The 14,303-nt window shown below is 43.5% G+C and overlaps 1 protein-coding gene and 1 long non-coding RNA gene across 4 annotated transcripts in view; one reads left to right on the top strand and one right to left on the bottom strand.

The window, feature by feature from the left end:
* The window catches only part of RBM47 (RNA binding motif protein 47), a 93,142-nt gene extending 80,404 nt beyond the window's left edge, over window positions 1-12,738 (bottom strand). For 2 of the 3 annotated variants that reach the window (XM_082238196.1, XM_082238197.1), the window contains exons 1-2: window positions 12,602-12,738; window positions 11,261-11,376 (exon numbers count right to left, since the gene is read on the bottom strand). The gene's annotated coding sequence lies outside the window, so the exon portion shown is untranslated. The remainder of the gene's footprint in view (window positions 1-11,260; window positions 11,377-12,601) is intronic. The other variant, XM_082238189.1, reaches the window with a different exon arrangement.
* On the top strand, window positions 844-12,911 carry LOC309540940. Its single transcript, XR_014223549.1, has 2 exons — window positions 844-908; window positions 12,685-12,911. It is a non-coding gene; the product is annotated as an uncharacterized lncRNA (long non-coding RNA).
* Window positions 12,912-14,303: the final 1,392 nt, after the last annotated feature.

Raw genomic sequence — 14,303 nt, 5'->3', positions numbered from 1 at the left:
GTACACCATTGTTCAGGGTTCTCTCCTCCCTGCTGTGTGTGGTGAGTGGGGACCCTGTTGCAATAGTTCCTTGGATAAAGATCAGGCTTACTAGCTGCTTTGCTTCTCAATATACTCTGGTTGGCCTCTATTACTTTCTCCTGCCGATAGGGAACCTACTTAAGGACTCTATACGGGCTCCGGAATACCCCATAAGGGAAAGGGAGCAGCTTTTCTTATAATAAACTGGTGGCTCAGGAGAAGCTACGAGTGTGTTGCGGCCTGATCCAGTCTGGGTGGCAGCAGGAACTCTGCCACTGTGCAAATGTAGGGTTAAAGTTTAAGAAGCGGATCTCAATTGTATATTTCGGTTAAAAGTGGGTCCTGGGTCTTAGAAGGTTGAAGATGCCTGCTTTAAAACACATTTATATCACTTTTGCAGTCATGGTTTACCCCAAGGAATCCTAGGATCCTGCTCAGCACAAATGACAGTTCCTTTGATTCTTTGAGGAGAAGGAATGCACACGGAATGTGCTTTCAATGTATGTTGTGGATTTGACTCCTGTTTCGGAGGAGGCAAACTTTCCCTTTCTTTCTTTTTGAACACCAACATTTTCAGTATACAGGAAGGTTTCTCCTGCCTTCTCCCTCCACCCATTCTTGTGTCCAAATACAACGTGGCCCTTTTAAAATCTATATTATTCTGCACCTTGGCATAAGCCACCATGAGCTCTAATACTAGTGTAAATAGCAGTGAGTGTACTCAGTGTTAAGACCCAGACAAATACCCATATGTTCCTCGACAGGGTAGGAACAAACTCCAAAGTCGAACGGTTAATGAGGCAAAACAAAGTTTCCTAAGCCTCCAAAGTCTAAACTTGCAATTTTGCTGCTGCAGGAGGCAGTGAATATGATATGCTTCCCATTCGGTGAATATTTTTAAGATTCTTAGTATATGGATAATTATTTTTTTTAGTCTGGTGGGGGGTTGTTATGCTGAATTTAATTCCAGTCCCCCTTCCCTGTTTGTTAGTCTTATTCGTACCAAGAAACCATGCAAATCTTACAGAGTTAAGGGCAGCTTTGAGTACTATCTCTTCTGACACAATCATTTCCCTGCCAAGGCAGTCACTAAATCAAGCGCTAGGCTTATTATTTTTAAAATTGCTTCTGTTCCACTTTGGAGCATAGGCCCACCGTCTCGCTCCCAGCACCCCACGGAATAGCAAAAACAAGAGGTCCCCTTCAGGAAAAAGCATGCTGTACTTCAGTTCAAAGTAGTTCTTGACTAGCTATGGGGGTTTCTGATTTGTACTGCAAAAGCATTATGGAGAATAAGGTCTTACCTTAGGTTTGTTGGCAATTATGTTGGAATATTTTTAGTTGCTTAAATTGTAAATGAGTCCAAAGGCAAAACTATGCCTCCACATTCCATCAGGGATAGCTCAGTCAGTAGAGCATGAGACTCTTAATCTCAGGGCTGTGAGTTCGATCCCTGCATTTGGGAAACGATCCCTGCATTGCAGGGGGCTGGACTAGATGATCCCTGCGGTCCCTTCCAGCTCAACGACTCTATTCGATTCTGTTTATTTTTCCTCTCTTATATTGCCATCGGAGCAGTGAGGTCAAAGCAGAACAAAGTGGGCACTTCTGGCCTGTCTCAGTTTTCGGATGGGGTCACAAATTCAGGTTGCACAGATATAGTTGGTTAGAAGTCTTGTGCAATAAATGTACACACACACCCAAAAAAACCCCAAACAATGGACCTTTTGCAATAAGGAGAGTGATAGGGAAATGCCCTGGAAAGGGTGGGAGAACATTTGCTTTGATGCCACACTATTTAAATCTGAACTAAATAGCCAACCATCTCCTTGAAAGTCAGTCAAGACGAATGCTCAATAAAGAGTATCTTCGGGCCAGTGGGCAACCCGGGTGAATTATTGGTACATTATTGGTACAGCTCAGCAGCTGCAGACCTGATGCTTCTCTTGGATGGGATCCAGTATATAAGTGGAAAACAAGTTTTGCTTCTATTTCTTAAAGCGAAAAATGGGGACAAGGGCATTAACAGCTCTTTGAGCTGGTTTGTCTTTGCTTCTGTCAAATTGTTCAGTCTTCAGAGAGAAGTTCAGAAACGGCTGCATTTCAAAACATTTATGGAAACAGGTTATCCACTCTCCCATGGAAGTTGGAGCTAGATACAAATACTGTACAGGAAAACTTCAAATTCTCTGCAATGGCAGAAAGCAAAGCCCTTCCAAGCTTTAGCCATTTTTTTAATTTATAGAAAAAAATATTTATATACTGCAGTATCATTAAAGAATGCTCCAACTACCGCACAATTGCTCTCATTTCACATGCTAGCAAGGCTATGCTTAAAATTCTACAAGGAAGGCTTAAGCAGTATGTGGACCAAGAACTCCCAGAAGTGCAAGCTGGATTTCGAAGGGGTAAAGGAACCAGAGACATGTGCTGGATTATGGAGAAAGCTAGAGAGTTCCAGAAAAACATCTACTTCTGCTTCACTGACTACGCAAAAGCCTTTGACTGTGTCGACCACAGCAAACTATGGCAAGTTCTTAAAGAAATGGGAGTGCCTGATCACCTCATCTGTCTCCTGAGAAATCTCTATGTGCAACAATAAGCTACAGTTAGAACTGAATACGGAACAACTGATTGGTTCAAAATTGAGAAATGAGTATAAGGCTGTATATTGTCTCCCTGTTTATTTAACTTATACGCAGAATTCATAATGCGAAAGGCTGGGCTGGATGAATCCCAAGACGGAATTAAGATTGCCGGAAGAAATATCAACAACCTCAGATATGCAGATGACACAACCTTGATAGCAGAAAGTGAGGAGGAATTAAAGAACCTTTTAATGAGGGTGAAAGAGGAGAGCACAAAATATGGTCTGAAGCTCAACATCATAAAAACTAAGATCATGGTCACCGGTCCCATCACCTCCTGGCAAATAGAAGGGGAAGAAATGGAGGCAGTGAGAGATTTTACTTTCTTGGGTTCCATGATCACTGCAGATGGTGACAGCAGTCACAAAATTAAAAGATGCCTGTTTCTTTGGGGAAAAGCAATGACAAACCTAGACAGCATCTTAAAAAGCAGAGACATCACCTTGCCGACAAAGGTCCATATAGTTAAAGCTATGGTTTTCCCAGTAGTGGTGTATGGGAATGAGAGCTGGACCATAAAGAAGGCTGATCGCCGAAGAAATGATGCTTTTGAATTATGGTGCTGGAGGAAACTCTTGAGAGTCCCATGGACTGCAAGAAGATCAAACCTATCCATTCTGAAGGAAATCAGCCCTGAGTGCTCCAATACTTTGGCCACCTCAAGAGAAGAGAAGACTCCCTGGAAAAGACCCTGATGTTGGGAAAGATGGAGGGTACAAGGAGAAGGAGACGACAGAGGACGAGATGGCTATGAACATGAGTTTGACCAAACTGTGGGAGGCAGTGGAAGATAGGAGTGCCTGGCGTGCTCTGGTCCATAGGGTCACTAAGAGTCGGACACAACTAAACGCCTAAACAACAACATCATTAAAATATAGCGGTTTACAACAACAGAAGCACATAAAACCAAACAATAACATTATAAAAAGTCAAGAATAAATTAAGAGCAAAAGGAAATTAAAAACAAAAAATAAAAACGTGGTTTTGTGGAGAGACTATTCAAATGTGTACAGGCATGACTCAAATGGCTCATCGACTGCATTGACTAAGCAGGAGGAAAACAGAACCTATTCTCCATTTTGAAAGCATTTAAACCCCCTATTATTTGCCAAAGAATAATGGTGGGAGTTTACATGGGGAAATACCTTAGAAATGTATGCAATATATTTCAGCTGTCTTTTAAAGCACACTGGAAATCAGGGAAGCAGACAAGCCTTGGCATCTGACTCCAACCATTACAACCATAATTATTTGGAAAAATAACTCTTAAAAATAAAATAACTCTTAAAAATAAAAAATAACGGTTAAAAATATATCATTACCCGTATTGAACCATTTAATTTCTCAGCCCTTTGCAATCACAGCAGAGTAGACCATGAAAGCAGCTTGTGGCAGACAGGTAGATGGGTCAACAGGCAACCAACTGCAAGTTTTGTGAGTGAGAAGCTACAGTGGCAAGTGGTCCCCAAATTACAATAGCGAATGTACAAAAATATTGCAGCTAAGTAGAAGAAGCACCAAACCCTACAAGAGAAGGAGCAGAATCCACAAATCATTGTGCTTCAGAGATTTTAATATATCCCAAGAATCAGAAGCGGCTACGCTAGCTTACAGGTGAGTCAGTGCAGCTGACTGGGAGCAGGGAGGTTGGCATGGTGAAAAAGTGCCAGCGGGAGCACCAGATTGGCTCTGCAATGTGTTTGCACCACGCCAACTTCCTCGTCATCTGCCCCCTCCTGGGAAGCTATGCCAACCTACTTGCTGGGGAGCTAGCACAGTGGCTCTGCCCCTACCCGGCAAGAAGCCCCTTCCACAAGAAATGGGCATCTGCTATGAAGCAAACTACATCAGCTCTAAATGCAGATTCCGCAACCCATGTAAAAGAAACCTCAAGGTTAGATTACTGCAAGGCGTTATATGTAGGGCTGCCTCTGAAGACGGTTCGGAAACTTCAGCTGGTGCAGAATTCAGCGGCCAGGTTGCTCACTGGAGCAAGATGGTTTGAGCATATTACACCGATCCTGGTCCAATTGCATGGGCCACCAATTAGTTTCCTGACCCAATTCAATGTGCTGGTTTTGACCTATAAAGCCTTAAACGGCTCAAGACCGCAATACCTCTAGGACCGCCTCTTTCCATATGAACCTACCCGGACCCTGAGATCATCTTCTGAGGCTCTCCTTCATGTACCCCCTCCACAAGAGGTCTGGAGGGTAGCAACATGAGAACAGGCCTTCTCTGCAGTGCCCCCCCCCATCTGTGGAACGCTCTCCCCAGGGAAGTTTGCCTGGTGCCTTCATTAGACACCTTTAGGTGCAAAACGCTGCATTTTAACCAGGCAAACCTGGTTGATCCTATCAACATCCTATGCCCTTTTAAAATGTGTTTTTATGGGGGCGGCTATTGGGTTGTTGTTTTTATTTTTATTATGTATTTTGTGGTTTTACATCTTGATTTTATTCTGTGAACCGCCCTGAGACCCCAGGGTATTGGGCGGTATAGTATGTATGTATGTATGTATGTATTGGGCTTGCAACCAGTTCAGAGTTCTTTGAGAAGGGGATATTTTATTGCACGACAGTAAGCATCCTTTTACAGGGCAATCCCAAACATGTCTGCTAAGAAGTAAACCCTATGGGACCAACTGGTCTTAATTCCAGGTAAGTGCTGATAGGGTTATTTCCGTGCTCCATACTCACTGGGAGCAAAGGGTTCTACCATGCAAGGCTCTAGAAGTTGTTCTAAGTGAGTGCTAACCTGAACTCAGACCTTACTTACTCTACCCAGAGAACAGACCGGTGACCTGTGTGAGGGGAGAAGGAGATCGTTTCAAAGTGGGAGGAATCACAGAATCGTAGAATCATGCAGTCAGAAGGGGTCACGAGGGCCTTAAGAGTCCAACCCCTTGTAACGGAGGACAGTCTCAGATATGTCCACTTGAAAAGAAATGGGTGGGGTGGCAGTGGTGGCTGATGCCGCTTGGCACTGGTGGGACAGAAGCCAGGGAGTCCAACGGTATGTGGACCCAAGAGCTGAGGATAGGTAGGAGCCAGCTAATTCTAGTTTTGTCTCCATCTTCTTCCCTGATGAGTACTACTTCCATCAACGGGTGTCTCTAAAAATTTTTACACATCACTTGGGAAGACAGACGAACTAATGCCAGTGTACTGGAAGAAGCAAAGATCACCAGTGTCAAAGCAATGATTCTTCAACATCCACTTCGCTGGACTGGTCATGCTGTTCGGATGCCTGTTGATCGTCTTCCAAAGCAACTACTCTATTCCGAACTTAAAAATGGAAAGCGTAATGTTGGTGGTCAACAAAAGAGGTTTAAAGACTCTCTCGAGGCAAATCTAAAAAAATGTAGTGTGAACACCGACAACTGGGAAACACAGGCATGCGAGCTTTTCAGTTAGAGAACAGCCTTTACTAAAGGTGTCATGGACTTTGAAGACGCTCAAACTCAAGACAAAAGGGAGAAATGAGCTAAGAGGAAGGCACCTTTGGCAAACCCTCACCGTGATCAACTCCCACCCGGAAACCTATGTCCCCACTGTGGAAGGATGTGTGAATCCAGAATTGGCCTCCACAGTCACTTACGGACTCACTGTTAAGACCGTGTTTATGGAAGACAATCTTACTCGGCTATGAGGGATCGCCAGAGAAGAAGAAGAAGTCTACAGGGCAACCCTAAGGAGGGAGTAGCTGGCAGGTTGCCCTGTTCTGGATTGGTTGTAGGTAAAAAGACAAGCTGGTAGGAGGATAGACTGAACTGGGAGGGTAGTGGCCTGCTTGCCCCAAAAAACTAGCCTCTACTGGGAGGAGTCTCCTACCCAGTTTGGAGCTCTAGAGGAGTCAGAAAGACCTGTTCTGAAAGAAGGCGTGCCATCTCCATGTGCTTCAGGATTCACTCTGCATTTCCCCACCCTCCAGCTTTTTTCTTTGCATTATGCGCCCTGGGCAGTTCATTTAGAGGCCACGAAACTGAAAACCAAGTGCATTCTTTCACCCTGCTTGCACAATCCTCCTTCTCTGATGGGAATGGAAGTTTCCCTCCTAGTTTTCACTTCCTCCATGGTGCTATCATCATTGTTTTAAATTAGATTGCGAATTATATTTTGTAGTCAGTGTGTCAGATTGCCGTACTTTTTACAAAGGTGCCAAAAGTGTCTCGCTCACGCAGATTACACAAAACCTGGTGAAAGGGAACAAGACCTGGTTTATACAGACTCTGCTCTCCCCAACTGCTTTGCAGGATCCCCTATTGGCTCAAAGTAATACAGGCAAGCAGGTGGCGCTGTGGTCTCAACCACTGAGCCTCTTGGGCTTGCTGATCAGAATGTTGGTGGTTGAAAATCCTGCGATGGGGTGAGCTCCCGTTGCTCTGTCCCAGCTCCTGCCAACTTAGCAGTTCGAAAGCATGCCAGTGCAAGTAAATAAATAGGTACCACTGCAGCGGGAAGGTAAATGGTGTTTCTGTGCACGCTGACTTCCGTCATGGTGTCCTGTTGCGCCAGAAGCGGTTTAGTCATGCTGACCACATGACCCGGAAAGCTGTCTGTGGACAAACACTGGCTCCCTCGGCCTGAAAGCGAGATGAGCGCTGCAATCCCATAGTCACCTTTGATTGGACTTAACTGTCCAAGTCCTTTAGCCAGTGTGGTGTAGTGGTTAAGAGCAGTGGACTCACAATCTGGTGAACCGGGTTCACGTCCCCGCTCCTCCACATGCAGCTGCTGGGTGACCTTGGGCTAGTCACACTTCTCTGAAGTCTCAGCCCCACTCACCTCACAGAGTGCTTGTTGTGGGGGAGGAAGGGAAAAGGAGATTGTTAGCCGCTTTGAGACTCCTTAGGGTAGTGATAAAGGGGGATATCAAATCCAAACTCTTCTTCTTTTTTTACCTTTTACAAGCAAGCTTAAAGCAGCATTGCTTGTGCATGTTGAAGAGCACTAACATTCCATTTTAGCTCCATGCACCTCTACGGTTTCTAAAGGAATGTTAGTTCTATACATTATAACTTAGGACTCAGAGCCGATTTGGCAAGGTGAGCTTCTGCTGGAATGCTGTTGGGTTTGGTAAATAGGATCTAGACCCGCCTACCTCCGGCTTGAAATTACAACTGAAAGGGGAGAGATTTAAGGGGTTTGTTATCTGATGGTTGCATTGTAGCTGGAGAACAGGGCAGCTGGGAGGAATTTATCGGTTTTCTCCTGCCTCCAGCAGAGGCAGGACAATTCCAGCAGAACATGCCACCCACCCAGCCAGATCAAAGGTAAAATGAAAGATGTACAACCTTTTCCGACCACAGGACTGAAGTAAGGGGAGATGGGTAGGAGAAGGAGACACACAGATTATTTGGCTCTTTGGGAGTCTGGATGAACAGGAGTTCTGTTTAATAGACCAGCCATGGATTGTTGCAAGTCCATTACTAATTATATGCAAATAAAGCTGTTTAAAATACAAAAATGAGACTGATAAAATGCTTGCAGAATAATAGCTAATCACTACATGTGTGGTGATTTCAGTCTTGTAGGCTCTAGTTATTTTCTAGTATCCCATGATCTACCAATGTGATTTGATTTTACCAAAAACAAAACAAAAGAAAACCCGCAGGATCTCTAAATTGTTTTAAGGCGTAACTCACACATATTAAGCGATCCTGGGTCTCCCCTCATACAGAAGAAAATAAGAAAGGTCTTGCTTAGCAAATTGTTAGTAAAAATTCCAGCAATCTTTGATCATTGACTGAGAATTGGCCAATGATCTGTCTTTCAACCAACCCTGACCAACCCAATCTGTCAGTAAGCTTCCACCTTACTGATAGTTTTATTACTTCTCAGTTTTATTTTTATGAAGGATGTGTGATATGATTATTTATTATATGGTATGATGATGATGATTGCAGTATATCTCCCTGGAATCCATCAGCATGAAAAACGGCTTAGAATTGTTACACAAATAAACATGATAGGGCACTATCAATTAAGATAATCAAGAAAACTGAATAAGAGAGCTTACTGTACTCTTATAAAAACTACCTCCAGATCTTAGCATGTCTGTTGTCCTTGCAATTAATAAGAAGCTATTGTGCTTGTTTGAAGATGTTGTGTCACCCAAACCACTTAGGTTCCAGCTACACAAAACTGACTTTATCTTGACAAAGATACTGAGAAGATGTGTTTGATCTTGGCAAGAGCTAGGTGTACCATGAACCATGTTATTATGGAAGGGGAGAAAGTCTAAGGGGAAAAAAATTCTTAAGAGAGTCCTTTTGACTGGAAACCAATAAAAGGACAGTCCCTCTTCCCATGTTGTATATGGAAAAATGTGAAGCGAGCATCCAAATACAAAGATACAGACTCTTATGATATAAAATGCAAGCATAAAGTATGGCAGAAAGGCCATTCATAAGCTCCTGAATGACTTGTCAGACTTACAGCCTGAATGAAGGGTGCTTAAGCATGACTGAGCATAGGGGATTTATTTCCTAATATGTGTCTTTAGGATTCCAGGCTTATTGCTACATAAAAATCACATATTGATAATGCTGTAAATGGATGAAAGCTTTCAGCACAGAGGGGGAGGCGCAACCCACTAATAAAACATATTTTAATCACATTAAGTCGCATTGATTTCATTTTAATATGCAGTGCAATTCTGCCCTTGCTCACGAGATGTTCCACTATATTCATTGGGGCCTTATCCCAGAAACATGTGAGGCTAACCTTGTCTTACTTGAAATGCCTACTGATTTCAGCCTTATTATGATAAAAACCACATCTTTTATAATGACAGGCTGAAAATGATTAATGGGTTTGCAGCACTATGATATGACCATGTGATACTGGAAAACCCAAAGCCAATAAAACAATCTCGTACTACAACGTGGCTTCCTACGATTGCTCAGGTCATGGCAGAACAAACTCTTAGGTGAATCTGCTGTTGAAATCATTGCCTGGAAAGAGGGGGTCACAGGTATTGTCTCTAAAACTTGCCAGAGTATGGAAAAACATATGCAAGAAGTCCAGATGCATGAAATGAGTGTATCTTCCATCAGATTTTTAATCTATTAGGTATTTGGGGGGGGGGAGAGGTCACGCCATTAAAAAATGGGTTTTTAAGCAAAAATACTTTTCGGAGGAGAAGCAGTAGCTGTTTTTGCAGCAGTGCTTTGTGAAACACAATTTAGAAAACCCCAAAGGACACTCTGTCCTTTTTGCACGGGACACAGGAATCAAGGCATCTCATTCTGCATGCCATTTTTCAAACACATGACGTTGCTCTTGGGGTGAGCGGGCTCCTTTCCAAGGACCCGGCCTCACACCAGAAGGTCACGGAGACGCACGCAGAACTTCTTGTTAAGAAATTCGCCAGGCATACGCTCCACAAAATGGGCTCAATCCAAAGCCTCTTTGGTTCACAAGACAGACAGTCCCAAAGTCATATTGAGGAGGTGAAACAATTGCACGCAGAAGCTTTCACAAGCGGACACTTAACCAGAATCCAATCGGCCTTAGTCAACAGCACCCTGTCCAAATTGAGACGAATGCATGACTTTTGTAATGTTTTCATCACAAGTGAAAAGTGCAGTGGGTTGAAATCACACAATGATGGTAGATTGGGCTGCTGCTACCACTTCTGTGTTAACTTGTATGGAAAATACGAGTGTGTGGGGGGAATTACAAACACACAGGAACATTTCCTTCTCCATTTATAATTAGACAGCATTTTCATTTTGCCCATAAAGCTCTCCCAGGAAAGGGGGGGGAGTAGAAGAAACAGCATGTTTCTGCTCTTATCTTGTTTTCCTCTCCCACAGTGTAAGCTGAATTTGGTTTTTAAGTTTCTGCTTAAACCGCGCATGATCTTTCCACCCTTGCATTCTGGCACCTGTATCCCACACTTGCATACCAAGGGAAAAGAAGGTTGCAAAAACTCGGGAAATCACAGGACTCATAACAGCAGAACGACTTGCTACATATTTGTTGCAACAGACCAAATAGTTTTCTTTCCCCCTTGAAATCAAGTAAGCTCAATGCCGGTCTCCTTCTCTTTAAAACAAAAAAAGGGCACTTGCTGTGCAACTGTCCAAGATAACTTTAAAGAAAGGGGGGAAAGCAGGAAGGCTCACTCTGCTATGAGATCCAAAACATTCCTAGAGCCGACATTTCTGTACAGAAACACCACTTAGATGACCTCAATTAACAGATGGGGTAGAATTAAGGGCATGTTTTGAGATGAAATAATGCTCATTATTGAGATTTTATCATTGCCTTGCCTTCCTCCTGTTAGGATTTTAATTCAGGAAACTGGAAATAAATGATACAATTCATCTACATAAGGATAGCCCAGTTCCTACCCTGGTCACACTGGAGTCCTTGGGATTTTATAGGACCATCCTATAAATATTTACTTGGTAATAAGCTTGCATAATATGGAAATATTACAGTCTAATACTGTGCAGGATTGCAGCCAAAGTCACTTCTAACCAAATGGATCAGTCAGAGCAAGCCCGCTGGTAATAAAAAATAAAAAATCCACCCCCCCTTTAAAATCACAGTGCAGTACTAATAACCACATTTACTCACATGCAGTCCTGTTGAATTCAATGGGGCATAGTTGCAGCCAAGCTGGGTTTAGGATCTCAGATAAGCTTCAAGGCTATTTTGTTCTATGAAACACGCTGCTAAGTCTTTTGTTAACCCTGAGAAAGGATATTCATTATCTTGTTAACATGCCAAGCATTACTTTATTTTCAGTGTTGATTTAATATCGGGGTTTAGTACTGATCTAAAGGGATTTGTTTTTGTTTGTTTGTTTGTTTGGGCTGCCATACGTCCGGATTTTCCCGGACATTACCGAGATTTCAAAGGTGCAATTGACGTATGGGGGGAATTTACGGAGCTTTGTCCTGGATCTCAGGCAAGCCAATCAGAAAATTGCGAGTTTTCCTTAAAAAAAAAAAATCTCAACAATTTGGGGGGTGTTTTTCTTCTTATAATACAATGCTATAGATACGTTGTCATTCAGATCTAATTTAAGGTTGCTACTCATCCGGACTTTGGTCATTTTTGTTAAAAAAAATAAATCTCAGCAACTTTGGTGTTTGTCTAAAAGAAGCTCGACAATTTTGGTGGTTTCCAAAAAAATAAAAACCTCAACCATTTTGGGGGTGTCCTGGTTTTTACTTTTTGAGCTACAGCAACCCTTTATTCCTGAGGAGGGCACAAAGGTGGGTTTATTCACTTAGGAATTCTTAAAGTTTGAGACGAGCACAGTGGCGAAGCGTGGGGGGTGCAGGGGGGGCCGGGCGCACCGGGCGCAGCATCTGGGGGTTAGGATTAGGGGGCGCAAATCCACGGGTTAGGGGGCGCAAATTACTTGCCTTGCCCCGGGTGCTGACAACCCACGCTACGCCACTGGACGAGCAGGTCAGCCAATTCTGCTCTTAAAACAAAAGAAAGAACACGACCTTCTCTCTCTCTCTCTCTCTCTCACACACACACAAAGAAAGAAAAAAGAAAAAGCAGTTTACCATCCCAATAACATAGCTTAAGAAGCAGACTAACGGAACATGCAGAGCTTGCAAGTATGGCATCGAAAATAAGAAATCAAGCTGACAAGCTGACGAGGAGGGAATACCTTGCAGAAATTTGATCTCGGATACAAATTCCAGGTAGACGATACCTTGTGACCAGCAGCTGATAATATTAAACTTGCGGGAACATGGGAAATAAGGGGAAGGAATTAAGGTATATGCAGCTAAGCAAGATGTCCAAAGAGCTGTCAGGGAAGTCTCAAAGAACAGCTGCAGAAGAATGCAAAAGAATGCAAAACTGGAAACTTAAAAATAAAAGAATGGAAAGCGTAGGTTGAGGAGAAGACAGGAGCCTCAAAGCCCACACAACGGCACCAAGAAGTCTGCCTACCTGCATGGAAAGTCAGCTTAGCAGCCTTTGCAGGAATCCGGAAAATCTGGACCGCGAGTTAATGCATCTTTTTGCATTTGCAGGTGTGCTGGCCTGTTCAGACGAGAAGTGTTGAGATACCACTCGCCTCGTCCTTTGGCAATTTTCTGGAGACTGGAAAGGCGAAAAAGTTGTAATGAGCCAACCCAAAAAGGAAAAAAAACACCCTCCCTTCTCATGGGCCTGAAAGACGCATTCCAGAAAGGCGAAAAGGAGCGCTAATCGGTTAGACCAAATTCCTGACTGGGCATAAAGCCTTAAAGTTAAGCTATTCCGCTTCCAGAACTTAAGTCTTCTGCCTCTTTTGCTGAAGCTGTGGGAAATGTCGGTCTCAGGCCTTCTCCGCCCCGACAGTTCCCTTTCTTCACAGTAGCGAGGTTGTCTCTTGTCTACTCCCAGCCTTCAAACTCACCAAACCAGATTCCACCCCCCCCCCCAACAACAACTTCCCATAAATCTGAACTGAAATTTTATCCTGTTCGGCTAGCTGCCCGAAGGCCAGTTTATCGTCCTTGCTGTTTCAGCGAGGTAGATAACCGTGCACTAGGGCTGCTGGGCATCCCTATTTTCCAGAAGACGTCCCCAAAAACGGCGTCCTGGACAATTTCCCCGAAATCGGGCAAGTGTCCCGGGAAAGCGGCAATTGTGCCAAAAAGGCCAGAAGAAGAAAAGCTCTGTAACTCGAAAGCTTTTGTACTAAAGAAAGCTCCATGACTTTGGGGGTTGTCTAAAAAAACTCTGGGGGTTTCCCTTAATAATAGATAGATAGATAGATAGATAGATAGATAGATAGATAGATAGATAGATAGATAGATAGATGATATATAGATTAAATAAAACTTGGACCATAGAAGAACACACCAGAATACTAAGGGCATATTCTGAGGATCTTTTCCACATGACCTTGCTTCCATGAGAGGTTTCCCCGACCTGGTGCATTCCAGATATTTTGGACCACAGTTCGCATCATCCCTGACCACTGCATGGGGAATTCGGTGTGTAGCAATTGGTGAAAAATCTTGGTCTATGTATGCCTTAGCTGCTTAAAACACAGTGAGGTCATTGCTCCCCTCGCTGTTTCTCATTGCCTTTTTTTTATTTCCTGTACGCACCAGAGAGGGGGCGAGGATGTCTTTCCTCGGACATTATCAGGATTTCAAAGGTGGAATTGACATCCGGGGGTGGGGATGGATTTCCAAAAGGCGTTGCTCCTTAAAAAAGCTCGACAACTTTGGGGGTCTCCTAAAAGAAGCTTGACAACTTTCGGGGCGTCCTGGTTTTCGAAATATGGCAACCCTGACTGCGACAATTTCATGCCACTTTTCGCATTCTGGGAAATCACAAATGCAGGTTCGACCTCAGACCGTAGCAAAGGCATATAGGTTATTCAACATAAGGGTCTTAAATGTCTGCACTCAGGATGTGTGAAGCAGGTAGAGTAGTTAAATAGTCTAGTCTGTGTGGGAAAATGTCCAGGAAAATCCGGACGTAACGACAATTTTTTTTTATTGTGATTTTGTCAAAGCAAGCTCAACAACTTTTCCGTCTAGATTTTCACTGTTTGAAATATGGCCACAGATAGTTCAGTGGGAACTGCTGCCAGCCTAGGAGCCAACTCCTAAGGGCTGAGGTGTCTTCAGCTCCCCCTATAAAATTATTAAGG

Source organism: Podarcis vaucheri (assembly GCF_965113315.1).
Source record: "Podarcis vaucheri genome assembly, chromosome: 9".
Lineage (NCBI taxonomy): Eukaryota > Metazoa > Chordata > Lepidosauria > Squamata > Lacertidae > Podarcis > Podarcis vaucheri.
Note: the sequence above shows the minus strand (reverse complement) of the source record. Positions and strands in the feature narration are given on the sequence as shown.